This window comes from Panulirus ornatus, chromosome 21 (genome assembly GCF_036320965.1).
Source record: "Panulirus ornatus isolate Po-2019 chromosome 21, ASM3632096v1, whole genome shotgun sequence".
Lineage (NCBI taxonomy): Eukaryota > Metazoa > Arthropoda > Malacostraca > Decapoda > Palinuridae > Panulirus > Panulirus ornatus.
The window spans coordinates 31,586,301-31,613,723 of record NC_092244.1 but is presented as its reverse complement, the minus strand read 5'-3'; the positions used below and the strand labels follow the sequence as shown (position 1 = coordinate 31,613,723).

The 27,423-nt window shown below is 45.9% G+C and overlaps 1 protein-coding gene across 3 annotated transcripts in view; it reads left to right on the top strand.

Annotated features, from left to right (window-relative positions):
• The window catches only part of LOC139756444 (two pore potassium channel protein sup-9-like), a 91,146-nt gene that overhangs the window by 39,677 nt on the left and 24,046 nt on the right, over window positions 1–27,423 (top strand). For 2 of the 3 annotated variants that reach the window (XR_011714343.1, XM_071675895.1), the window contains exon 2: window positions 4,208–4,277. The exons of the other annotated variant lie outside the window; for it this stretch is intronic. The gene's annotated coding sequence lies outside the window, so the exon portion shown is untranslated. The remainder of the gene's footprint in view (window positions 1–4,207; window positions 4,278–27,423) is intronic. 3 annotated transcript variants of the gene reach the window in all.

The following is a 27,423-nucleotide window of genomic DNA, read 5'->3' as shown; positions in this document are numbered from 1 at the left end:
CCAGGCAGTGTGTCCAGTACACTAGGCAGTGTCCAGGGACCCAGCCAATGTGTCCAGTACACTAGGCAGTGTCCAGGGGGGCCAGGCAGTGTGTCCAGTACACTAGGCAGTGTCCAGGGGGCCAGGCAGTGTGTCCAGTACACTAGGCAGTGTCCAGGGGGCCAGGCAGTGTGTCCAGTACACTAGGCAGTGTCCAGGGACCCAGCCAATGTGTCCAGTACACTAGGCAGTGTCCAGGGGGCCAGGCAGTGTGTCCAGTACACTAGGCAGTGTCCAGGGGGCCAGGCAGTGTGTCCAGTACACTAGGCAGTGTCCAGGGGGGCCAGGCAGTGTGTCCAGTACACTAGGCAGTGTCCAGGGGGCCAGGCAGTGTGTCCAGTTCACTAGGCAGTGTCCAGGGGGCTAGGCAGTGTGTCCAGTTCACTAGGCAGTGTCCAGGGGGCCAGGCAGTGTGTCCAGTACACTAGGCAGTGTCCAGGGGGCCAGGCAGTGTGTCCAGTTCACTAAGCAGTGTCCAGGGGGCCAGGCAGTGTGTCCAGTACACTAGGCAGTGCCCAGGGAGCCAGGCAGTGTGTCCAGTACACTAGGCAGTGTCTAGGGGGCCAGGCAATGTGTCCACAACACTAGGCAGTGTCCAGGGGGGGCCATAGTGTCCATGAGGGCCATCCATACCTGGCTGTGGCTCCTCATGTGTGCAGGCAGCAGTGGTGCCAACTCTGTACTGGTGTGTTTTGTCATGCAAGCAGCGTCCGTGGTCACGGACAAACTCATTCCGACGGTATGAACTACAGATCTCACAGCAGGAGGCACATGATGGCCAGGGCTGGGTCATGGGCAGGACTACCTCATGACAGAGATGACTTCATGAACAGGACATCTTCATGAAAGGTGCATGACGTAGGGCCTCACGTGGTGCAGTGGTGCATGGTGCAGGACGACCTCACGGTGGTACAGTGGTTCATGACGCAGGACGACCTCACGGTGGTACAGTGGTTCATGACGCAGGACGACCTCACGGTGATACAGTGGTTCATGACGCAGGACGACCTCACGGTGGTACAGTGGTTCATGACGCAGGACGACCTCACGGTGGTACAGTGGTTCATGACGCAGGACGACCTCACGGTGGTACAGTGGTTCATGACGCAGGACGACCTCACGGTGGTACAGTGGTTCATGACGCAGGACGACCTCACGGTGATACAGTGGTTCATGACGCAGGACGACCTCACGGTGATACAGTGGTTCATGACGCAGGACGACCTCACGGTGGTACAGTGGTTCATGACGCAGGACGACCTCACGGTGGTACAGTGGTTCATGACGCAGGACGACCTCACGGTGGTACAGTGGTTCATGACGCAGGACGACCTCACGGTGGTACAGTGGTTCATGACGCAGGACGACCTCACGGTGGTACAGTGGTTCATGACGCAGGACGACCTCACGGTGGTACAGTGGTTCATGACGCAGGACGACCTCACGGTGGTACAGTGGTTCATGACGCAGGACGACCTCACGGTGGTACAGTGGTTCATGACGCAGGACGACCTCACGGTGGTACAGTGGTTCATGACGCAGGACGACCTCACGGTGGTACAGTGGTTCATGACGCAGGACGACCTCACGGTGGTACAGTGGTTCATGACGCAGGACGACCTCACGGTGGTACAGTGGTTCATGACGCAGGACGACCTCACGGTGGTACAGTGGTTCATGACGCAGGACGACCTCACGGTGGTACAGTGGTTCATGACGCAGGACGACCTCACGGTGGTACAGTGGTTCATGACGCAGGGACGACCTCCACGGTGGTACAGTGGTTCATGACGCAGGGACGACCTCTCGGTGGTACAGTGGTTCATGACGCAGGACGACCTCACGGTGGTACAGTGGTTCATGACGCAGCATGGTAATGTCGTCAAGCCTGCATGATAGACAAGAGCCAAATCCGATAATGGCCTTAACCTGGTTAGTTAGACACGCTGGTTGTTCTTGAATGATGAGTTATAATAACACTACACCATCAGTCCTTGCTCTGGAAGGTGGGTTATGATAACACTACAAAAAACACCATCAGTCCCTTGCTCTGGAAGGGTGGGATATGATAACACTACTACCATCAGTTCCTTGCTCCTGGAAGGTGGTTAATGATAACACTACTGCCATCAGTCCTTGCTCTGGAAGGGTGGGTTATGATAACACTACTACCATCAGTCCTTTGCTCTGGAAGGTGGGTTATGATAACACTACTACCATCAGTCCTTGCTCTGGAAGGGTGGGATAGGAATAACACTACTACCATCAGTCCTTGCTCTGGAAGGTGGGTATGATAACACTATACCATCAGTCCTTGCTCTGGAAGGTGGGTTATGAAATAACACTACACCATCAGTCCTTGCTCTGGAAGGTGGGTTATGATAACACTACACCATCAGTCCTTGCTCTGGAGGGTGGGGTTATGATAACACTATACCATCAGTCCTTGCTCTGGAGGGTGGGTTATGAATAACACTATACCATCAGGTCCTTGCTTCTGGAAGGGTGGGTTATGATAACACTAAACATCAGTCCTTGCTCTGGAAGGAGGTTATGATAACACTATACCATCAGTCCTTGCTCTGGAAGGGTGGGTTATGATAACACTATAGCCATCAGTCCCTTGCTCTGGAAGGGTGGGTTTATGATAACACTATCCATCAGTCCTTTGCTCTGGAAGGTGGGTTATGATAACACTATACCATCAGTCCTTGCTCTGGAAGGGTGGGTTATGATAACACATACACCATCAGTCCTTGCTCTGGAAGGTGGGTTATTGATAACACTATACCATCAGTCCTTGCTCTGGAAGGGTGGGTATGATAACATTATACCATCAGTCCTTGCTCTGGAAGGTGGGGTTATGATAACACTAAAACCAGCAGTCCTTGCTCTGGAAGGTGGGGTTATGATAACACTATACCATCAGTCCTGCTCTGGAAGTGGGTTATGATAACACTATACCAGTCAGTCCCTTGCTCTGGAAGGTGGGTTATGATAACACTATAACCATCAGTCCTTGCTCTGGAAGGTGGGTTATGATAACACTACACCATCAGTCCTTGCTCTGGAAGGTGGGTTATGATAACACTATACCATCAGTCCTTGCTCTGGAAGGTGGGTTATGATAACACTATACCATCAGTCCTTGCTCTGGAGGGTGGGTTATGATAACACTATACCATCAGTCCTTGCTCTGGAAGGTGGGTTATGATAACACTATACCATCAGTCCTTGCTCTGGAAGGTGGGTTATGATAACACTATACCATCAGTCCTTGCTCTGGAGGTGGGTTATGATAACACTATACCATCAGTCCTTGCTCTGGAAGGTGGGTTATGATAACACTATACCATCAGTCCTTGCTCTGGAAGGTGGGTTATGATAACACTATACCATCAGTCCTTGCTCTGGAAGGTGGGTTATGATAACACTATACCATCAGTCCTTGCTCTGGAGGGTGGGTTATGATAACACTATACCATCAGTCCTTGCTCTGGAAGGTGGGTTATGATAACACTATACCATCAGTCCTTGCTCTGGAGGGTGGGTTATGATAACACTATACCATCAGTCCTTGCTCTGGAAGGTGGGTTATGATAACACTATACCATCAGTCCTTGCTCTGGAAGGTGGGTTATGATAACACTATACCATCAGTCCTTGCTCTGGAGGGTGGGTTATGATAACACTACACCATCAGTCCTTGCTCTGGAGGGTGGGTTATGATAACACTATACCATCAGTCCTTGCTCTGGAGGGTGGGTTATGATAACACTATACCATCAGTCCTTGCTCTGGAAGGTGGGTTATGATAACACTACACCATCAGTCCTTGCTCTGGAAGGTGGGTTATGATAACACTACACCATCAGTCCTTGCTCTGGAAGGTGGGTTATGATAACACTACACCATCAGTCTTAGAGAACACTTATATTACATGAAACTGTCGTCACACAAGTGTTGGCCAGGTGGGTGAGCCAAATGGGTTTTTTTGGTAGGTGGGTGTGCAGGTGGGTGTGTAGGTGGGTGTATAGGTGGGTTCTGCCTGTGTTTCCATAGAGTCTACTTAGAGTTAAGATTCCATCCTACCAAGGAAGGAATTCCCCAACATTCATACGTCTTTCTTCAAACTTTCTAATACTATTTTTTTCATACTTTCTTCAAGGCTGTCGTCTGATCTCCTCTCTGGCGAGTCCTCCCTCCTAGCCTGAACAGCTGCCACACACTCGATGCCGGTAAGGTTGACTGTGTCCTGTACATTGTGTGTGTGTGTGTCAGTCTTCCAGTCTGATCCCAGGTAACACGACCTCACCTTCACCACAGAACCGTCATCCAAACTTGTCAGTCAAGATCCCCCGACAAGGATGAGGCCCCGGTCTTCATCCATGTCGTCACCCAACACTATAACACGGCTGTCAGTGTCTCCTTCACTTACTTCTCCACCTGACTTAGGCTTCGTATTGTCCTTAACCACTGGAAGATAATCAGTTCTATCCAATGTTGTCTCCAGTGTAACTAATCAAGTCCCCAGGTTTATGTCAGGTCCTCAGTCTCCGGTAAAGTCTAATGTTCTGCCTGATACCCCTACCACCACACACATTACGTTCCCTGGCTTCACCCTCGGTAGCCACCGTGTCTTAACTGATCTCTTCTGCTAACCTCCAGCACAGATGATAGGGAAAGCAAAGAACATAATATTTACCTTCGTATGTTATTAGCAGGTGTATAGTTGTCAGAGGAACAATGTATACATATAGTTAAGTTAGCAGGACACTGTGGACGTGTGGTTACGTCAGGACACTGCGGACGTGTGGTTACGTCAGGAGGACACTGTGGACGTGTGGTTACGTCAGAGGAGCAGTGGACGTGTGGTTACGTCAGGAGGACACTGTGGTTGTGTAGTTAATTGGGCTGGTGTCAGTGGGGCAGTTGGGTGGGTGGGTGTGTCAGTGGGTCTAGCGTGGACTGGTGGGTTTGTCTGTGGGGCAGGTGGGCTGGTGGGTGTGTTAGTGGGGCAGGTGGGCTAGTGGGTGTGTCAGTGGGCTAGGAGGAGCGGCACTTGGCGCTCCATCAAGCTGCTTCACTGTCAGGCTGGCGTGTTTTTGTGGGGCGTCCGCAGTAATCCGTCTTGGCTGGTGTGAGGGAAAGTGCCATCGACGTGTTGCACTCCAGCCTCGCCTCACGCCACCCTCTCATCATGGCCTTAACGAGAAGAGGCAGACCTTGCTCTCACCTCTCACATTGTCAGCAGACCTTGCTCTCACCTCTCTCACTGTCAGCAGACCTTGCTCTCACCTCTCACACTGTCAGCAGACCTTGCTCTCACCTCTCACACTGTCAGCAGACCTTGCTCTCACCTCTCACACTGTCAGCAGACCTTGCTCTCACACACTGTCATCAGACCTTGTCCTCACCTCTCACAGTGTATGTATATATATATGTGTATGTGTGTGTGTGTGTGTGTGTGTGTGTGTGTAGTCTCCTCCTATCAGCATATTCATATTAACGTACTTGTATGCACGTGGTTGGAGTTATATAGTGTTTTCTATGTAATGAGGCACGAGGCACGGGCAAGATGTCCTGCTGACAGATGTCGCGGGTGGAAGACAGAGTAAAAGATTAGTTGCAGCTTCACCAGGTGTTGGTCGACCCAACTGTAGAGGGAGGAACTGTTATATAGATGAGCAAGAGACGAAAGAATTCCGCAGCTTCGTTGTCTAAAGAAAGAAGGAGGTATCATAACGGTCAATCATCGTGTGTCTCGTCTCCCACACATAATCTATAGGAAGCAGCGGATAGATGCTTTTACGGATTTTATTGGCAGGGACGCCTGCAGACACCTCACCAGAGGAGTGGCCGAGATAACATGAAAAATAAGGAGGAAGCAGCAAATTAAGGGGATGATGGAGGAGGTGAGGGCTGGAGCAGTGATGAGGGGATAATTTTTTTATTCCACTTTGGTGAGGACGGACACTGAGGAAGAGCCAGCGAGCAATGATCCTTAGTGGGGATGATACAATACCTCCAGATATGAAATAACTGCTCAGTAATGGAAACTTATCTCAATGTCTCTCATTTCTTTCGCAACCTTTCTTTGGTTTACGACAGTCAAAGAATTATGTCTTGTCTCACTTTTCTCTTTGTTTATCCACCGGTCTGGTGCTCTAACCCTGAGCTCCTACACTGTTCCTGAGCCTTGCTTTGTCTCATGTCATACCCTAGACATTAACGTTCCTCCCAGTACCAAGACGAGCCCAGCGTCTCCCTCACCAGATCCATCATGGGACATAAAACTGGTCTTCACGTCTCTCTGTATCTTGTTTCCTGCTGTGGGTGTGACACGGGCCCCTCCCAGCAGCTCAGGTACTGTTGTCATCCTCGCCGCTGGAATGTCGTACATCAGGCTATCATCTCGCTCTAGCTGCGTCATACCTTATGTCTCATGTTGTATACACAGCATCAGACATACCTTATGTCTCATGTTGTATACACAGCATCAGACATACCTTATGTCTCATGTTGTATACACAGCATCAGACATGCATGATAATCTGTTTCCACAAACAAACTCGCATGTTTCTGTCTTATATGATCTATGATCATATCAATCTGTCTCGTATCATCTATGATCTCATTAATCGTCAACTGCCCAGCGAGTGGTGACCCAGAGTCGTTAATGGAAGATTCAGGTCGACTAATGCAAGACTGGACGACACAAACTGATATTCGTTCATCAAGTTAGTCACTGAGTGAACCTAAGCCACCATCAAGAGCGTCAGGTTCCACCTTGAGCCTCACAAAACTGGCCACAGATTATGCAATATTTCTCCTGGTGTCGCAGCTGTTTGTAGATATCACTTTTGACGTCGGGTCCTTCACTTATATTTAACACTTACAGAGATACAGCATCGTATGTTTACAACCAAGTTAAGAAGCTGTGTTATGATGTCTGATCAGGGAATTAGTTAAGTTTTCTAATGCACATCTGAACGAAGGAGACCCACAGATGGTCGACTTCATAGATGTAAGTTCCTGGAAACATCCAGTACATGTGGGCCCCAGGACCTGGAACCTCTGGTAGGATCCAGTACATGTGAGACCGAGGACCTGGAGCCTCGGACAGGATCCAAAAGACATGTGGGCTGGAGGAGCTGGTGTGCAACACCACTCCTGGACGACCTCCTCATCAGTACATACCTCCAGCACTCATCTCCTTCCCGCGGTGACAGAAGTTTTAGCTCAAGTGTCCCGGAAAATTCCTGAAGCCATGACCGTGACGCTGCTCCTGTTCACGTACGATTCTGTCTTCTACAATCATTTCCTTATCTAAGATTACTAAATGGATTACTAAGTCATTATCAGTATCAGTTGTAGCCAAGTGTATCTACGGATCTTATCTTCATACAATCTTTACCATCCTTTCTTCCATCTTTACCATCCTTTCTTCCATCTATCTTCCTCCATCCATAGTCATTCTCCTTCTATGTCTCCACTGTCTGACCAGCCCATCTTATCAACTATCCATCACCCACAAAATATTCACTTGGCCCCTAGTGTGGTCCATTGCTCCTCTCCCACGACCACTCTCCCCGCCCAGACGTTCACTCTCACCTGCAGTGAGAGGCATCAGTCTGCTGCCATGGCATGGTCCTCCACATGTGTGTGTCTGGTCCACCCCATATATATATATATATATATATATATATATATATATATATATATATATATTATCTCTTATTTTTCTTATTATACCTTGTCGCTGTCTCCCGCGTTAGCGAGGAAGCGCAAGGAAACAGACGATAGAATGGCCTAACCCATCCACTTACACATGTATATACATATGCGTCCACACACGCACATATACATACATTTCAACGTATACACACAGACATATGCATATATACACATGTACATAATTCATACTGTCTGCCCTTATTCATTCTCGTCGCCACCCCGCCACACATGAAAATGACAATCCCCTCCCTCCGCACGCGCGCGAGGTAGCGCTAAGAAAAGACAACAAAGGCTACATTTGTTCACACTCAGTCTTTAGCTGCCATGTATAATGCACCGAAACCACAGCTCCCTTTCCACATCCAGGCCCCACAAAACTTTCCATGGTTCACCCCAGACGCTTCAAATGCCCTGGTTCAATCCATTGACAGCACGTCGACCCCAGTATACCACATCGTTCCAATTCACTCTATTCCTTGCACGCCTTTCACCCTCCTGCATGTTGAGGCCCCGATCGCTTAAAATCATTTTCACTCCATCATTCCACCTCCAATTTGGTCTCCCAGATTGCACTTCAGTAGTTCATACAATTATATTTAACATGTCATTTTCTATACATGTGGCAGGACATGTTTCGTGGAGACAATCCACCTCATCATCAGGTGTCAGTACTTAACAAAGTTACTTAAATCCCAACATCACACTTGATTCCCGCCGTCTAACACCAATCTTTATAGACCAAGCACTGTCTGCTTTTTCTGGCCATAACCGTTGTTAGGGAGAGTGATTAAGGAGGGTCACGTGGCGGGGGTTGACCTGGGTAGCTGGGTGTGTCTTGAACAACTTTTTTTGTTTTCGTGTTTTGTCAGTTATCTCATAATGATTTGGTTAATGCTAGGACGGGCATTGAAATTGCCTGGGGACAAATTAGACTTCTTAGTATTTGCAACTAAGACAAACTCAATGATGTTGTATGTGGCATAATCAGCAGAGGGGTATAAAATAACGGGATTTTCAAGATCTATGGCCATGGTGATCATTTTCATGACAATGTTTAGCGATCACATTTTTGTGGTCATCCCTGCGTACTGCATGACGGTGCCAATAACACATCTCCGTTACAGTTTTACCTGTCTGGCCTACATAAATATAGTTACATGCCTTGCATTTGACGACGTAAACACTCCCAATTGTTGCATGATTTGGCCTACTATTTATTAAGATGTTGTTGATGGTGTTATTGTACTGGAAAGCAACATTACAAGCACTGGTTTTTAGAACATGTCTTAGATTAGCTAAGTTGGGAGAATAGGGCAACACTAAACATTGGATGTTCTTCAGTGTTGTGTATGGTGGATGTTATTTAATGTTGTGTGAGGTGGATGTTATTCATTTAATTAAGGAAAAATCACAATCTTTGGAGGATGGCCACAAGGACCACACATCATCCACGTATCTGAACCAGACTTTCCCATGATTATTGACTAAAGTTAAGATTTCTGTCTCAAAATATTCCATAAATAAGTGACTAAGAATCGCACTAAGTGGGTTTCCCATGACAAGACCGTATTTCTGTCTATAAAAATCACCTTCATCATCTTGGAAAACATTATTACAAACACAAAACTCAACTAAGTCTATAAATGCTTTCATAAGGAGGGGCAAGACAAAGCTGAGATTGGGCAATTTCGTCCTTAATTTTATTGACAAAGTTGAGCCTTGTGTTTGTAGAAATGTTTTCCAAGATGATGACACATTACACTCTACCCTCCCACCAGAACGTAGAGGGATGTAGAATTACAACATTTAGTCAAGTCAACACTTCCTGAGTCAGCTACCTCGTCTGACCTGCTTGTTACTTCTATCTGGGCTGCAGCAACCTGGCAACCTGACGGTCCACGCCACCCTCTCCTGGTTGGCTGGAGTCAGAAGCTTCGTACACCTGGCAGCAGGAGACAGAAGCATCCTACATCCGGCAGCAGGAGACAGAAGCATCCTACGCCCGGCAGCAAGAAACAGAAGCATCCTATGCCTACCAGCAGGAGACTGAAGCATCCTACACCTGGCAGCAGGAGACTGAAGCATCCTACACCTGGCAGCAGGAGACAGAAGCATCCTACACCTGGCAACAGGAGACAGAAGCATCCTACACTTGACATCAGAAGACAGAATCATCCTACGCCTGGCAGCAGGAGACAGAAGCATCCTACGCCCGGCAGCAAGAGAGAGAAGCATACTACGCCCGGCAGCAAGAGACAGAAGCATCCTACGCCCGGCAACAGGAGACAGAAGCATCCTACGCCTGGCAGCAGGAGACAGAAGCATCCTCCGCCCGGCAGCAGGAGATAGGAGCATCTTACGGCAGGAAGGAGGAGCCATTATCATCCTACGGCTGGCAGGTGGAACTAGGAACGTTCTACAGCTGGCAGGAAAAGCCAAGAACTTCCAGTGGTTGGCTGGAGGTACTACGAGCATCCTACGGCTGGCAGGAGGAGCGAAGAACATCTTACGCCTGGAAGGCGGAGTCAAACAGCATCCTACCTTTGGCAGAGAGAGGCAGGAACATCCTACGGTTAGCAGGTGGCAGCAGGCAGCATCCTACTGATAGTAAGAAAGGATATAACATCCGTCCTAGTTTTACACAGGCTGAAGAACTCCCAGGATGAACGCCAACGTAATGAGTTGCCACAAATAAAAATAAAACTTTTATTCTGGGAAGAAAACTTACGCAAGTAATGTATGTAATGAAACGAAATGAAACGAAACTCTTTCATGGAATTTGTTGTGTTAGGACAAACATTTTCTGTGTTTCCACAAGTTGTCACAAGGTAAACCAAAACAAAAGTTTTCCTTAAAATTAAAAAAAAAAAAATGGATATCGGGCCAGTTTGCTGCTACTACTAAAACCTTATGTGGCAACCACTGTATGACCTTATGTGGCTACCACTGTATGACCTTATGTGGCTACCACTGTATGACCTTATGTGGCTACCACTGTATGACCTTATGTGGCTACCACTGTATGACCTTATGTGGCTACCACTGTATGAATTTATTTGGGTGTTGCTGTACGACATTACGCAATACCCACTGTCTCGAGCGACCCTTGAGTACGATGGTACGACCCTTGTGCACGATGGTACGACCCTTGTGCACGATGGTACGACCCTTGAGTACGATGGTACGACCCTTGTGCACGATGGTACGACCCTTGAGTACGATGGTCGGACTTTCATATAAGACAATATCTGGTCATACAGTGATGACGTGGCGTGTACATACGGTGACGTCACTCCTGGTTGACCCATTACCAATGGTTACCTTATAATGATGACCTTCTAGCTGTATCATTCCCCTCTCTAGATCCCCTTTTTACGTATTCTTTCCTTACTATTACCCCTATTTACATCACTTCCTGACACCAATACCCCTATTTACATCACTTTCTGACACCATTACCCCTATTTACATCACTTTCTGACACCATTACCTCTGTTTACATCACTTTCTGACACCATTACCCCTATTTACATCACTTTCTCACACCAGTACCTCTATTTACATCACTTTCTCAGACCATTACCCCTATTTACATCACTTTCTCACACCAGTACTTCTATTTACATCACTTTCTCACACCATTACCCCTATTTACATCACTTTCTCACACCAGTACCTCTATTTACATCACTTTCTGATAACATTACCTCTATTTACATCACTTTCTCACACCAGTACCTCTATTTACATCACTTTCTCACACCAGTACCTCTATTTACATCACTTTCTCACACCAGTACCTCTATTCATATCATCTCCTCACACCAGTACCACCCTATGTGCATCATTTTCTCTCACCATTATTTCCGCCTTTTTATGTCTTCGTCCAACGTGTCACAGGATCTCATGTATGAAGACCGTAATACATATCTTCAGATTATTCTAAAACTCCTCCACATAACTCCTCCACATCGTGTTCAGGATTCATGATTATCATGCATCAGAAAACCTCTGATAACGTGAATGACCAAGCAAGATGGTAAGGTTTCCTGTAGCCTTCGTGTTGCCTGACCATCCCTGGTTCTCATGCATCAACCTTACCTCGACCCACACTTTGTCATTCCCGTATTGCTTCTGCTATAATGTATCTACTTTTAATCTTGCTCTTAACCAATAGATCTTAGTCTTTACTTCTCTTCATTCTACTATCATATATATATATATATATATATATATATATATATATATATATATATATATATATATATATATAATTTGTTTATGGATGGGGTTGTTAGGGAGGTGAATGCAAGAGTTTTGGAAAGAGGGTCAAGTATGAAGTCTGTTGTGGATGAGAGAGCTTGGGAAGTGAGTCAGTTGTTGTTCGCTGATGATACAGCGCTGGTGGCTGATTCATGTGAGAAACTGCAGAAGCTGGTGACTGAGTTTGGTAAAGTGTGTGAAAGAAGAAAGTTAAGAGTAAATGTGAATAAGAGCAAGGTAATTAAGTACAGTAGGGTTGAGGGTCAAGTCAATTGGGAGGTAAGTTTGAATGGAGAAAAACGGGAGGAAGTAAAGTGTTTTAGATATCTGGGAGTGGATCTGGCAGCGGATGGAACCATGGAAGCGGAAGTGGATCATAGGGTGGGGGAGGGGGCGAAAATCCTGGGAGCCTTGAAGAATGTGTGGAAGTCGAGAACATTATCTCGGAAAGCAAAAATGGGTATGTTTGAAGGAATAGTGGTTCCAACAATGTTGTATGGTTGCGAGGCGTGGGCTATGGATAGAGTTGTGCGCAGGAGGATGGATGTGCTGGAAATGAGATGTTTGAGGACAATGTGTGGTGCGAGGTGGTTTGATCGAGTAAGTTCGTAAGGGTAAGAGAGATGTGTGGAAATAAAAAGAGCGTGGTTGAGAGAGCAGAAGAGGGTGTTTTGAAATGGTTTGGGCACATGGAGAGAATGAGTGAGGAAAGATTAACCAAGAGGATATATGTGTCGGAGGCGGAGGGAACGAGGAGAAGTGGGAGACCAAATTGGTGGTGGAAAGATGGAGTGAACAAGATTTTGTGTGATCGGGGCCTGAACATGCAGGAGGGTGAAAGGAGGGCAAGGAATAGAGTGAATTGGATCGATGTGGTATACCGGGGTTGACGTGCTGTCAGTGGATTGAATCAGGGCATGTGAAGCGTCTGGGGTAAACCATGGAAAGCTGTGTAGGTATGTATATTTGCGTGTGTGTACGTATGTATATACATGTGTATGGGGGTGGGTTGGGCCATTTCTTTCGTCTGTTTCCTTGCGCTACCTCGCAAACGCGGGAGACAGCGACAAAGCAAAAAAAAAAAAGATATATATATATATATATATATATATATATATATATATATATATATATATACTGGCAGATACTACACTGTGTATGTATAAACCAATATATTACTATTCTGTTTATCTAAACATCAATATATCAATACTAATTGATATTTCCATCCATATGTACATCTATATACCAATATATTTTAACTATCTATCATATCTACCTGGACTATACATCTATCAACATTGTCATGTGTACATGGTAGTTTCTAGTGTGACTTGCCTACCGTCTGGCGCCCTTGCTAGACTGGAGCAGGTTACTCTGTGATCGTCTGCTTAACACAGTGAACACGGCCGTGCGATCCTGAACACGATCCTTGGCCAGGACACCTCAACATCCTTGAGGAGGAGGATGTGGTCAAACAGGAGGAGAGGAGCAGGCCTGAGCTGCCTGGCTGGCTGGCCAGTCTCGCAGCGTTAATGATTAAAGAACCAGGCATCGATCCCTCGTGCCGGATGAAATTTTGCTGGGCGCCAATCATTGGGGCGTGAGAGGTGGATGAGGGGCAGGGCTGGGAGAGCCTCTCACACCTCTCACTTATTCTCCAGGACCTGGGCTGTGTCCACCTCCTGGACATGGTCAAGGCTGCACCATCATTAATGTATACCCCTGCTGCCACCACTGTGGACCGGGTGGCAGTATATACCCCGGCTGCCACCACTGTGGACCGGGTGGCAGTATATACCCCGGCTGCCACCACTGTGGACTGGGTGGCAGTATATACCCCGGCTGCCACCACTGTGGACTGGGTGGCAGTATATACCCCGGCTGCCACCACTGTAGACTGGGTGGCAGTATATACCCCGGGTGACACCACTGTGGACCGAGTGGCAGTATATACCCCGGCTGCCACCACTGTGGACCGGGTGGCAGTATATACCCCGGTAATGTGATTTTATATCTATCTGTCTATCTATCTATCTATCTATCTATCTATCTATATATATATATATATATATATATATATATATATATATATATATATATATATATAGTTATTATTTATTTTGCTTTGTCGCTGTCTCCCGCGTTTGCTTTTAACCAATATATCTTAGTCTTTATATATATATATATATATATATATATATATATATATATATATATATATATATATATTTTTTTTTTTTTTTTTGCCGCTGTCTCCCGCGTTTGCGAGGTAGCGCAAGGAAACAGACGAAAGAAATGGCCCAACCCACCCCCATACACATGTATATACATACGTCCACACACGCAAATATACATACCTACACAGCTTTCCATGGTTTACCCCAGACGCTTCACATGCCCTGATTCAATCCACTGACAGCACGTCAACCCCGGTATACCACATCGATCCAATTCACTCTATTCCTTGCCCTCCTTTCACCCTCCTGCATGTTCAGGCCCCGATCACACAAAATCTTTTTCACTCCATCTTTCCACCTCCAATTTGGTCTCCCACTTCTCCTCGTTCCCTCCACCTCCGACACATATATCCTCTTGGTCAATCTTTCCTCACTCATTCTCTCCATGTGCCCAAACCATTTCAAAACACCCTCTTCTGCTCTCTCAACCACGCTCTTTTTATTTCCACACATCTCTCTTACCCTTACGTTACTTACTCGATCAAACCACCTCACACCACACATTGTCCTCAAACATCTCATTTCCAGCACATCCATCCTCCTGCGCACAACTCTATCCATAGCCCACGCCTCGCAACCATACAACATTGTTGGAACCACTATTCCTTCAAACATACCCATTTTTGCTTTCCGAGATAATGTTCTCGACTTCCACACATTCTTCAAGGCTCCCAGAATTTTCGCCCCCTCCCCCACCCTATGATCCACTTCCGCTTCCATGGTTCCATCCGATGCCAGATCCACTCCCAGATATCTAAAACACTTTGCTTCCTCCAGTTTTTCTCCATTCAAACTTACCTCCCAATTGACTTGACCCTCAACCCTACTGTACCTAATAACCTTGCTCTTATTCACATTTACTCTTAACTTTCTTCTTTCACACACTTTACCAAACTCAGTCACCAGCTTCTGCAGTTTCTCACATGAATCAGCCACCAGCGCTGTATCATCAGCGAACAACAACTGACTCACTTCCCAAGCTCTCTCATCCCCAACAGACTTCATACTTGCCCCTCTTTCCAAAACTCTTGCATTCACCTCCCTAACAACCCCATCCATAAACAAATTAAACAACCATGAAGACATCACACACCCCTGCCGCAAACCCACATTCACTGAGAACCAATCACTTTCCTCTCTTCCTACTCGTAAACATGCCTGACATCCTCGATAAAAACTTTTCACTGCTTCTAACAACTTGCCTCCCACACCATATATTCTTAATAACTTCCACAGAGCATCTCTATCAACTCTATCATATGCCTTCTTCAGATCCATAAATGCTACATACAAATCCATTTGCTATATATATATATATATATATATATATATATATATATATATATATATATATATATATATATATCATTAGATTTTAGGGAGAATAAAAAGATGTTCTGGAAGGAGGTAAATAAAGTGCGTAAGACAAGGGAGCAAATGGGAACTTCAGTGAAGGGCGCAAATGGGGAGGTGATAACAAGTAGTGGTGATGTGAGAAGGAGATGGAGTGAGTATTTTGAAGGTTTGTTGAATGTGTTTGATGATAGAGTGAGTGAGTATTTTGAAGGTTTGTTGAATGTGTTTGATGATAGAGTCGCAGATATAGGGTGTTTAGGTCGAGGTGGTGTGTAAAGTGCGAGGGTTAGGGAAAATGATTTGGTAAACAGAGAAGAGGTAGTAAAAGCTTTGCGGAGGATGAAAGCCGGCAAGGCAGCAGGTTTGGATGGTATTGCAGTGGAATTTATTAAAAAAGGGGGTGACTGTATTGTTGACTGGTTGGTAAGGTTATTTAATGTATGTATGACTCATGGTGAGGTGCCTGAGGATTGGCGGAATGCGTGCATAGTGCCATTGTACAAAGGCAAAGGGGATAAGAGTGAGTGCTCAAATTACAGAGGTATAAGTTTGTTGAGTATTCCTGGCAAGTTATATGGGAGGGTATTGATTGAGAGGGTGAAGGCATGTACAGAGCATCAGATTGGGGAAGAGCAGTGTCGTTTCAGAAGTGGTAGAGGATGTGTGGATCAGGTGTTTGCTTTGAAGAATGTATGTGAGAAATACATAGAAAAGCAAATGGATTTGTATGTAGCATTTATGGATCTGGAGAAGGCATATGATAGAGTTGATAGAGATGCTCTGTGGAAGGTATTAAGAATATATGGTGTGGGAGGCAAGGTGTTAGAAGCAGTGAAAAGTTTTTATCGAGGATGTAAGGCATGTGTACGTGTAGGAAGAGAGGAAAGTGATTGGTTCTCAGTGAATGTAGGTTTGCGGCAGGGGTGTGTGATGTCTCCATGGTTGTTTAATTTGTTTATGGATGGGGTTGTTAGGGGGGTGAATGCAAGAGTTTTGGAAAGAGGGGCAAGTATGAAGTCTGTTGGGGATGAGAGAGCTTGGGAAGTGAGTCAGTTGTTGTTCGCTGATGATACAGCGCTGGTGGCTGATTCATGTGAGAAACTGCAGAAGCTGGTGACTGAGTTTGGTAAAGTGTGTGAAAGAAGAAAGTTAAGAGTAAATGTGAATAAGAGCAAGGTTATTAGGTACAGTAGGGTTGAGGGTCAAGTCAATTGGGAGGTGAGTTTGAATGGAGAAAAACTGGAGGAAGTGAAGTGTTTTAGATATCTGGGAGTGGATCTGGCAGCGGATGGAACCATGGAAGCGGAAGTGGATCATAGGGTGGGGGAGGGGGCGAAAATTCTGGGAGCCTTGAAGAATGTGTGGAAGTCGAGAACATTATCTCGGAAAGCAAAAATGGGTATGTTTGAAGGAATAGTGGTTCCAACAATGTTGTATGGTTGCGAGGCGTGGACTATGGATAGAGTTGTGCGCAGGAGGATGGATGTGCTGGAAATGAGATGTTTGAGGACAATGTGTGGTGTGAGGTGGTTTGATCGAGTAAGTAACGTAAGGGTAAGAGAGATGTGTGGAAATAAAAAGAGCGTGGTTGAGAGAGCAGAAGAGGGTGTTTTGAAATGGTTTGGTCACATGGAGAGAATGAGTGAGGAAAGATTGACCAAGAGGATATATGTGTCGGAGGTGGAGGGAACGAGGAGAAGAGGGAGACCAAATTGGAGGTGGAAAGATGGAGTGAAAAAGATTTTGTGTGATCGGGGCCTGAACATGCAGGAGGGTGAAAGGAGGGCAAGGAATAGAGTGAATTGGAGCGATGTGGTATACCGGGGTTGACGTGCTGTCAGTGGATTGATTCAAGGCATGTGAAGCGTCTGGGGTAAACCATGGAAAGCTGTGTAGGTGTGTATATTTGCGTGTGTGTACGTATGTATATACATGTGTATGGGGGTGGGTTGGGCCATTTCTTTCGTCTGTTTCCTTGCGCTACCTCGTAAACGCGGGAGAGAGCGACAAATATATATATATATATATATATATATATATATATATATATATATATATATATATATATATATATATATATATATATGGGGTTGTTAGGGAGGTAAATGCAAGAGTCCTGGAAAGAGGGGCAAGTATGAAGTCTGTTGGGGATGAGAGAGCTTGGGAAGTGAGTCAGTTGTTGTTCGCTGATGATACAGCGCTGGTGGCTGATTCATGTGAGAAACTGCAGAAGCTGGTGACTGAGTTTGGTAAAGTGTGTGGAAGAAGAAAGTTAAGAGTAAATGTGAATAAGAGCAAGGTTATTAGGTACAGTAGGGTTGAGGGTCAAGTCAATTGGGAGGTGAGTTTGAATGGAGAAAAACTGGAGGAAGTGAAGTGTTTTAGATATCTGGGAGTGGATCTGTCAGCGGATGGAACCATGGAAGCGGAAGTGGATCATAGGGTGGGGGAGGGGGCGAAAATTTTGGGAGCCTTGAAAAATGTGTGGAAGTCGAGAACATTATCTCGGAAAGCAAAAATGGGTATGTTTGAAGGAATAGTGGTTCCAACAATGTTGTATGGTTGCGAGGCGTGGGCTATGGATAGAGTTGTGCGCAGGAGGATGGATGTGCTGGAAATGAGATGTTTGAGGACAATGTGTGGTGTGAGGTGGTTTGATCGAGTAAGTAACGTAAGGGTAAGAGAGATGTGTGGAAATAAAAAGAGCGTGGTTGAGAGAGCAGAAGAGGGTGTTTTGAAATGGTTTGGGCACATGGAGAGAATGAGTGAGGAAAGATTGACCAAGAGGATATATGTGTCGGAGGTGGAGGGAACGAGGAGAAGAGGGAGACCAAATTGGAGGTGGAAAGATGGAGTGAAAAAGATTTTGTGTGATCGGGGCCTGAACATGCAGGAGGGTGAAAGGAGGGCAAGGAATAGAGTGAATTGGAGCGATGTGGTATACAGGGTTTGACGTGCTGTCAGTGGATTGAATCAAGGCATGTGAAGCGTCTGGGGTAAACCATGGAAAGCTGTGTAGGTATGTATATTTGCGTGTGTGGACGTGTGTATGTACATGTGTATGGGGGGGGGGGTTGGGCCATTTCTTTCGTCTGTTTCCTTGCGCTACCTCGCAAACGCGGGAGACAGCGACAAAAAAAAAAAAAAAAAAAAAAAAAAAAAAAAAAAAAAATATATATATATATATATATATATATATATATATATATATTCATATATGTATCTATTACCACATCAAACATATACTGTTATGAGAGAAACCATTCTGCTTCCATATTGTTGTACAGGTTGTATGTTAGTACCAATGAATATCCCAGTCCTACAACACACACACACACACACACACACACACACACACACACACACACAGAGGGAGGAGTGGGTCGTGTAACACAAGAGGGGCACTACAGGTGCCATTGTCACCTGGTCCAGCTCACACCATCAGCACTGACTATATATAGCTTAACCCTGGCTGTCCCCCTCCGCCGACCACACCACACCACACTACACCACACTACACCACACCACACTACACCACACTACACCACACTACACCACACCACACTACACCACACTACACCACACTACACCACACCACACTACACCACACCACGCCACACTACACCACACTACACCACACTACACTACACCAAACCACACCACACTACACCACACTACACCACACCACACCGCACCACACCACACCACACCACAACACACTACACCACACCACACCACACCACACCACACCTCACTACCGGTGACAAGCAGTATGTAGTCGTGCTGAAGTGGAGAGATACCTCCAGCCACGTATGTGACACATAAACGTAAGATGTTCTGCCACAGCAGGAGAGCGAGCTGACCATTCCTCCCACCTCCTGCAGACACATACACACCTTCATACATCTACTTCCACTTCCTCCTTCATCCTGCAGACATCTTGCAAGTCAGCTGCCAGGCCATCATACCTGACGGTCGTACCGTCATGTTCAAGGGTCGCACCGTCATGTTCAAGGGTCGTACCGTTATGTTCAAGGGTCGTACCGTCATGTTCAAGGGCCGTACTGTCGTCTTCAAGGGCCTACCGTCATGTTCAAGAGCCGTACCGTCGTGTTCAAGGGTCGTAGCATCGTGTCCAGGAGCCGTACCATCATGTTCAGGAGCCGTACCGTCGTGTTCAAGGATCGTAACATCGTGTTCAGGAGCCGTACCGTCGTGTTCAAGGATCGTAACATCGTGTTCAGGAGCCGTACTGTCGTGTTCAAGGGTCATAACGTCGCCAGAGCAGTTCAACATTGCTCCAAGCGACCAGTTACACGGGTCAACATTACCCCGTCATCGCTGATCAGGTCAGCATGAGAGGTGGCCTCTACTTTGGGTTAAGTCACATAGACCATCATCCAGACGTTTCCAGCTACACAGGTCAGTGGCAACACCTCGCGGGTGGTCATGACCAGCAAGCTAACCAGGTGTTTGTCAGCTGCAGGCAACACCTTAGTCACTGTTAGGTAAGTCAGGGATGGAAGACTGTCCTGGAACACAACACAGGTTCACACAAGGTTTACTTTAAGAGCCAGTTTTAAGACGTGTCCTCAGCAACTCATCACCAGAGTCCTTTGCTCGACACATTCAGACCACGATGATTACTACACCAGACGCAGGGCACATAACATGACCAGCTCTGATCCTGAACATATCATCCCTACAAGATTATGTGTCATCATCCCCCAGCGTCACCTGGAAGATCATGTGTAAGTGTACCACAGACCCTTGCCTTGCATGGCGCGTCGTGGTGCTCCAGCGGTCACCCGAGACCTGCGTTTCATCGGTCATGATTTGTACCGTGTGAACACTGTTAGTCATAACGCTATACCCTGCATGACGTGTTGACGGTTCCCAGCAGTGATGCCAACGTGGCTCTCATGTGTCGCTGACGTTGTCCAGAGGTTGTCACATCCAACATAAACTGTCTAAATGGAAGCGAAGGATTTTTCTCTCTTGACCTGACTGATCTTCAACAACAACACAAGATCATCTAACACCAGAGTCGATGTATGGCGCTTTTTCAAGTTGCCCTTCGCCAGCCAGGGGCGCCCACGCAAGACTGACTCCGTCTCTTAAATCATTATACAGCTTAGTGTCATGACGGACTGACCTTAGAATGTACGTTAAGGTCACCCATCAGTGACCTCACCTCTCATGATCTACGTCCATGGCTGGTGGGAAGATGATATATGTTAGACATCAGCTGCCTGGTGTTACGTCCTTATTTGCGCTTTGGACACCGTCGCTGGGCACAACTGCTAGACGCCGTCGCCGGACAGAATTGCTGGACGCTGTCGCCGGACACCGTCGCCGGACATCGTGGCCGGACACCGTCGCCGGACATCGTGGCCGGACACCGTCGCCGGACATCGTGGCCGGACACCGTCGCCGGACACCGTCACAAAACAAATATAGAAAGTTGATGGTCTGGTTTGTTGACAAGAGGATGATGGTAAGTGTCAGCCGAGATGCATGCGAGAGCGATGGTAGTGTGAGGCAGGAGGAATGATGGAGGTGGTCAGTATCACTCAGGCCAGGCATAACCAGGCTGCACGGTGCACGAGAGAGAGAGAGAGAGAGAGAGAGAGAGAGAGAGAGAGAGAGAGAGAGAGAGAGAGAGAGGTAAGAGGGAAGTAAGCACGAGGCCTCAGCGGTCGCTGGTGAGAGGCATCGCTAGAGGCAGGTGACCGACCACTCAGCAAGGCTGCCAGCATCATATTGGTAGAATATATTGCCCGTCCGTATGACGACACACCCACTCCGCTGTTGTTTCAACTGACGGTACTAAGTTGATCTTTCATTTCCTCGTTGCCGTCCTGTTTCCTCCGGTAATGGAAGATAAACAGGTTCCCGCAGGGACGATACACCTCCAGACGAACAACACCTCCGGCAGTCCACACGGGACGCCACCCACCCGACTTTTGGCAGAGTCGCTGCCGTCTGCTGGCTGGTGCCCAGGCCTCACTCCTGTGTCCTCACCTCCTGGCCCAACACCCTCGGTCGTGTGGCCAACTGGACCGAGGTGGGTATTGTCTCTACGGGATCACCTGTTGCTATGACTGGCTCTGCCAGGCTATGGGTCCTTAACTAACTCTTCAACGTAATGTTATACAAATACGTCCGTGACCACCATTCTCCTGTTTTTAGGAACACGGGGTCGCATCTCACTATGAGCATATATATATATATATATATATATATATATATATATATATATATATATATATATATATATATATATGTGTGTGTGTGTGTGTGTGTGTGTGTGTGTGTGTGTGTGTGTGTGTGTGTGTATGTGTGTGTGTGTGTGTTCCTATGAATCCACGGGGAAAATGAAACACGATAAGTTCCCAAGTGCACTTTCGTGTGATAATCACATCATCACGGGGAGACACAAGAGAGAAATAGCAGTCAGTTGATATACAACGAAGAGACGTAGCTAGGACGCAATTTGGTAAACGCGTGATTGTCCAAGACAGGCAACGAGCGTATCATAAACGTATGCGGATACGAAGGTGAATTGTTTACAAATCTTATCAACAACAGTTGTCCAATTTGTATATACCATCATTAATGTTAAGGTTATGATTCTTTGTGTATCTAATATTAGAAGACTCAATGATATTTCTCGTGGAACTGGAGTTAGAGTTAATAACTGAGATGGCATTACTCCAGTCAATACAATGATCATAGTTTCTAACGTGATTAAACAAGGTATTTGATTCTTGTCCCGTTCTTATACTATATTTATGTTGCTTAAGTCTAACAGAAAGATCCTTACCAGTCTGCCCAACATAAAACTTATCACAATTTCTACAAGGCACTTTACAGATAAATCCAGAAGAATTTTCTGGTGAGTTCCTGATTAAGATATTCTTTATAGTATTATTGTAGCTGAAGGCAACATTTACATTTAAGGATTTAAGCAACATGGGAAGTAAAGTAAAATCATCATTAAAAGGGAGAACTAAAAGATTCTTGGTGTCAATGGGAGGTTTGGGCTCAAATATATAAAATGATTTCTTTGCTAACTTAAGGGATTTATCAATGAAAGATTAAACAACCACGGAGACATCACACACCCCTGCCGCAAACAAACATTCACTGAGAACCAATCACTTTCCTCTCTTCCTACTCGTACACATGCCTTACATCCTCGATTAAAAACTTTTCACTGCTTCTACAACTTGCCTCCCACACCATATATTCTTAATACCTTCCACAAAGCATCTTTATCAACTCTATCATGTGCCTTCTCCAAATCCATACATGCTATCTCTGTCAACTCTATCATATGCCTTCTCCAGATCCATAAATGCTACATACAAATCCATTTGCTTTTCTAAGTATTTTTCACATACATTCTTGAAAGCAAACACCTGATCCACACATCCTCTACCACTTCTGAAACCACACTGCTCTTCCCCAATCTGATGCCCTGTACATGCCTTCACCATCTCAACCAATACCCTCCCACATAATTTCCCAGGAATACTCAACAAACTTATACCTCTGTAATTTGAGCACTCACCTTTATCCCCTTTGCTTTTGTACACACATATATATATATATATATATATATATATATATATATATATATATATATATATATATATATATATATATATATATATATATATATAAATATATATATATATATATATATATATATATATATATATATATATATATATATATATATATATATATATATATATCATACTCTTTCTTTCTTTATGAGACAAAAGTTTCGTTTGTATAATGTAAACAAATGCTACAGAGGTCACAGCTGGAGCCAAGCCTTGCAGACTGAGGTTATTTGCCACAGTGGGAGTGTGGGAAGTGTTGGGTTGGCCGGTGGTGGGAGGCTGTTATGGGAAGCACCACAACATGACCCACTTACAACAGCAATACAAACACTATAATCACAACATGAGAGTTCCCTACACCTACTCCACTGTCAAACTTCAGAGTTTCCTCCGACTTTTTCAGACTGACATACATAAACTTATTTTCACACTCAGTTTGAGGTGTTATCATTTTGATACGTGTAGAAATTTACATCATTGATCTTTGAGATACATATTATTATTCACAAAGATATGTGAGGACGACACTTGAGAGGAAAGTGTTGATTAATGAGAGTTTTCATCTTTTGGACCAAATTTGTCTTAGGCTCTGAGGTCGAAAATGTTGTCATACGTTTTGTCTCAGTCTCAACCAAACCAAAGATCAGTTCTGTTCAGTCGTCGGCAGAGCCACCTGAAGCCTGGGTTAATGTTATGACTAAACTAACGCCTCACAAGACCAGCTGGACGAGTCTGGCTGCTTCGCCAACACGCATGTACAACAGGTTACCTGCCCACCGCTAAGCCTGATGCCCAACACGAGACCAGCCTGGCAACCTGAGCAGAACCTGTCCATCAGGACTCAGTCTTCGGAGCTGCTACTGAGACGCCCACACCAGGCGGGTGTCTGTGCACGTCTAGTGTGGGTCAGACCTTCCTGCTGCGTCTGTACACAGACCCAAACCCTCACCTCACATGTCAGTTTGTAACACTACGACAGTAATATTGATGCTTTCCTGGTGCCACAATCTCCTCTCCCCAGCTGAATAATTCTCTGATCATGATGCGATTCCTCATCACCCAGGTGGATGATGACGTCTTGTACCGAAAGTCTTGTTCGACATAATCAAGCGACAGTTCCTGGAGAGCCAGTCTGCCCTGCCCGTGTACGTGACACGTCCACAGCGGAGCAGTAACCTGGGACACCCTCCTGCTACACTAACGATAACTACTGCGGAGATGTTGTGTGTGACGCTGGAGATGGGTAGGGTATTACGAAGGTGGTTGTTACGGTCGTGTGGGTCACATGTTACGGTCGTGTGGGTCACATGTTACGGTCGTGTGGGTCACATGTTACGGCCGTGTGGGTCACATGTTACGGCCGTGTGGGTCACATGTTACGGCCGTGTGGGTCACATGTTACGGCCGTGTGGGTCACATGTTACGGCCGTGTGGGTCACATGTTACGGTCGTGTGGGTCACATGGTATATAGAGTGTTGTTGGTGTTTGGAAGGAACCGATGAAAGTGCACACGAAAATCATAAGTTCATTTTTGTTTTCAATTTGTTGTTTTCAGTATCAGTAAAATCTTTGGTTTATATCTTCAGGCGGGAGAGCTTGCTGTCAGGAACGGGACATGGCTTCAGTGTTTCGATCGTCTGCACAAGAGCGTTGTATTGTATCTTCAAATGTTTACCATTTCTTCGTTCGTTAATTTAGATAAGGATACCCTCCTTACTTTACCTTAACTTACCTTACCTTACCCTTCTTATCTTACCTTACCTTACCTTACTTTACCTTAACCTTCTTACCTTACCTTACCTTGCCTTAGCCGTACAAACATTAGTTCATCTCTCTGTGTTTGCCAAAGCCATCATTACAGACCAAGTTTTGATTCACCTGGCCGCCAGCATCATCAACAAACAATAAACAAAAATATGATGAAACTAAACAGCTACAGCTGCTCACACAGTGTCTCCAACCACAACAGCTGCTCACACAGTGTCTCCAACCACAACAGCTGCTCACACAGTGTCTCCAACCACAACAGCTGCTCACACAGTGTCTCCAACCACAACAGCTGCTCACACAGTGTCTTCAACCACAACAGCTGCTCACACAGTGTCTCCAACCACAACAGCTGCTCACACAGTGTCTCCAGCCACAACAGCTGTGTGTTGTCTGCAACAGCTTTAACATGGAACATCGCGGGCAGCACACGGTAGCACCACAGCCGTCAGGATGAAGCATATGTCGCTGATAATAAACCCGAGGGAAGTTTACATTACGTTAGAAGCAAGAGTCATTACCCACTGGGAAATAACAGGATTACCAGCGACTAATGCAGGAGGCACAGCAGCACAACGCCATCAATAGTGGAAGAAACCAGCAGGAGCAGCAAGGGAAACAGCAGCAGCCACAGCAGCAGCCACAGCAGCAGCCACAGCAGCAGTAGCGGAAGCGTCTCTCCAACATAACCATATAAACATAACTTTCAACCGTGATGTTCAGAAATCTTTAAAATCCAGATATAGAACAGTATCCTTATATACATTATATGTATACCTTGATATATGAGGTGTTGCTATATGTACTCAGTAGTACCGCGTGAACCTCCTGTCAGCGTGGTGTGTTACGCGTAGCCCCATACACACAACTCTGGCTGTGGGTGGTGAGTGGTGTAGCCCCACTCTGGCTGTGGGTGGTGAGTGGTGTAGCCCCACTCTGGCTGTGGGTGGTGAGTGGTGTAGCCCCACTCTGGCTGTGGGTGGTGAGTGGTGCAGGAAACAAGGCCACTCGGTGTGAAGTTAAGCAAATGACTTCCCAGACCAGAGAAAAATGGATGGTAAGTGGATGAACTTTGGTAATTATAGATTGTAACGTTTGGTGGACACCTGCCCTCTACCCTGCTGCTCTACCCCTGGCTCTCCCTCCAGAAGGGTGTGAGGGTTGCAAGGGATACATGGAAGAGAACGATGTGGTATACAGGGGATGACGTGCTGTCCATGGGCTGAAGCTACAGAATAGATGTAGGCAAATGAAACGGTAATAGTAAAGGGAGAGAACCAAAGACCTTGATAGTGAAGGGAGAAAACCAAAGACCTTGGTAGTTAAGGGAGAAAACCAAAGACCTTGAGAGTGAAGGGAGAAAACCAAAGACCTTGGTAGTTAAGGGAGAAAACCAAAGACCTGGATAGTGAAGGGAGAAAACCAAAGACCTTGGTAGTTAAGGGAGAAAACCAAAGACCTGGATAGTGAAGAGAGAAAACCAAAGACCTTGGTAGTTAAGGGAGAGAACCAAAGACCTTGGTAGTTAAGGGAGAAAACCAAAGACCTTGGTAGTTAAGGGAGAAAACCAAAGACCTGGATAGTGAAGAGAGAAAACCAAAGAGCGTGATAGTGAAGAGAGAAAACCAAAGAGCGTGATAATGAAGAGAGAAAACCAAAGAGCGTGATAGTGAAGGGAGAGGGATGAAGACCCATACTGAAGGGAGAGGAAGCAAAGACTGACGAAGCAGAGGGAGTGTGATGTGTTCCACACCAGAAGGCAGGAGAGAGACACCAGCGGCAGACCACAACCACGAACCTCCGTGGTGGTCTGCAGGTTAACGTTACTGACCATGAGTTAACGCGAGTCCGCCGGGAGTTGGGTTCATATGGGTTCGAATCCTAGCTGCGGCAATTGGCCTTCATCCAACCCAGGTATTCATCCTTTGGGCTGGTAGATGAAGGATCAACCTGACAGGCTGGGTTGTGTGTGTCAGTATACGTATGGATGCACGGGAGTCGAGATGTGCCACATATACATACAAGGTTGAGAGACGGACGGGGCGATATGAATGTATACCTCTCTCCCCGTCACAAACACACACACACACACACACACACACACATATATATATATATATATATATATATATATATATATATATATATATATATATATATATATATATATATATATATTTGTTTATGGATGGGGTTGTTAGGGAGGTAAATGCAAGAGTCCTGGAAAGAGGGGCAAGTATGAAGTCTGTTGGGGATGAGAGAGCTTGGGAAGTGAGTCAGTTGTTGTTCGCTGATGATACAGCGCTGGTGGCTGATTCATGTGAGAAACTGCAGAAGCTGGTGACTGAGTTTGGTAAAGTGTGTGGAAGAAGAAAGTTAAGAGTAA